The following is a 1896-nucleotide window of genomic DNA, read 5'->3' as shown; positions in this document are numbered from 1 at the left end:
ACTTTTTCCTGTTTCAAAATTTGAAAAAATTTCTCGGGGGAAAAAAATATAAGTCAAATGCTGAGGTGGAAAACGCTGTAAATCAATATTTTTCAGGTTTAGACAATCAATTTTTTTCTGACGGTTTAAAAGGATGGGAGAAACGTTGGACCAAATGTATTGAGTTGCAGGGAGACTCCGTCGAGAAATAAATTTTGTTTTGCTTCGAAATATGTGTTTTTCTTAAAAAGGCCGGAAACTTTTCAAATGACCCTTGTACTAACTATAAAAAACAAGATATATTTTTATATTAATTAGCTTTTTATATATTTAAACAATTAATTCCGAAGAAGATAACTTGATTTACACTTAAGATTGTTTTTACAGGTACCGCAAAGAATACAGTCGAATAGTGAATTTGCCCAACGTACAAGCAATGAACGGCAAATTCCAGAATGTGCTGGATGACTTGACAAAACTAACCGGCAAGAAAATGGAGACAGTACAGGATCTTTACCTTCTTTATCATACATTTTCATCTGAATCGTCCTTGAAATTGCCTCTTCCCAAATGGGCGTACGATTATTTCCCTTATGGCCCATTGTTCGACGGAGCTGTGGCAACATACGATATCCAAAACTTCAGTCCTTTACTAAGAAAGTTAAATGCTGGTGAGTTTGGCAGAACATTTCCGAAAAATATTCATTGTTTAATAATATATTAAATTAACAGTTATTATAAAATATGTATATTGTATATATATAATTATATGTATATATTAATAATTATATGGAGATATTCACTGAAATTTATTAATTTATCATTTGGACATAGCAAAATCTTCAAAAAAATTAAAATTATTATTTTTATATTCACAATTTTGGCTTGCAAAAAAGGAGAAATTGTATATAGAATGTACAAACTAATCCTACACTATACCTACCTTTTGTCACGAATCTAAAACACTGTATGGCAAATTAACTCAATGTTAATTACTTACAACTTATTTGTAAAAATAAATATATTATGATAATTTTTTTATCGTTAGATATTAAGGAAGACCACGGTATAGAATAAATGTATGTATTTTTATTATACAGGATGTCTCTTGATAGATGTATCACCGTTCATGGATAGGTAGTACAGACTAAACCGAATCGAAAAGTCCTCTACCATTTTGCAAAATCGCAATATTTAACGAGATATTAATTTTTAAAGATTGGTGAATAAACGCATCCGTCCGGTCCATCGCTGAATGCAAGCGCGCGGTGAGATACGACCGTCTGAGTACTGGTAGTTGCTAGGTGCGTGGGGATAAACAACCATGGTAAAACGATTAGTAGTGGCGGTCGTATCTCGCCGCACGCTTGCATTCAACAGTGGGCCGGACTGGGCCGGACGGATACACGTTTATTTGCCAATCTTCAAAAATTAATATCTCGTTAACGATTACGAATTTTGCAAAATGGTAGAGGACTTTTCTGTTCAGTTTAGTTCGTTCTACCTACTTATGCACGATGATACATCCTGTATACAGGGTGTCCCATTTTAATCGATCACCTCAAATATCTCTTGAACAGTGCATTTTAGGGAAAACTATTTCAGACAAAAGTTTTGGGATTTCGAGGGGGACATAAGATAATAACATTGGTTTGATCCTGAGTGGCGTCATCGAGGTCAGGACAAGGACACTTTGAATTTTTTAAATGGAACCCCCCATTTTTCATTACATATTCTTGTAGCACACTTCGAGAGCTTTCCAAAACGCTAAATAAAGTTATTTTTCAATAAATACTTTTCAAGTTATGAAGCTTGAAAGTTACAATACCGTCGATATTAGTATTATCCAAGGTGTCCGATAAACCGCGGACACTTCGAGCATACGTCAAGCACAGCATACTTTGAGAGCTTTCCAAA

At 34.0% G+C, this 1896-nt stretch overlaps 1 pseudogene; it reads left to right on the top strand.

Annotated features, from left to right (window-relative positions):
* LOC105458261 overlaps nucleotides 1-1896 on the top strand; it is an 8000-nt pseudogene that overhangs the window by 574 nt on the left and 5530 nt on the right.

The sequence above is a fragment of the Wasmannia auropunctata genome, unplaced genomic scaffold (genome assembly GCF_000956235.1).
Source record: "Wasmannia auropunctata unplaced genomic scaffold, wasmannia.A_1.0 LD334566.1, whole genome shotgun sequence".
Classification (NCBI taxonomy): domain Eukaryota; kingdom Metazoa; phylum Arthropoda; class Insecta; order Hymenoptera; family Formicidae; genus Wasmannia; species Wasmannia auropunctata.
Note: the sequence above shows the minus strand (reverse complement) of the source record. Positions and strands in the feature narration are given on the sequence as shown.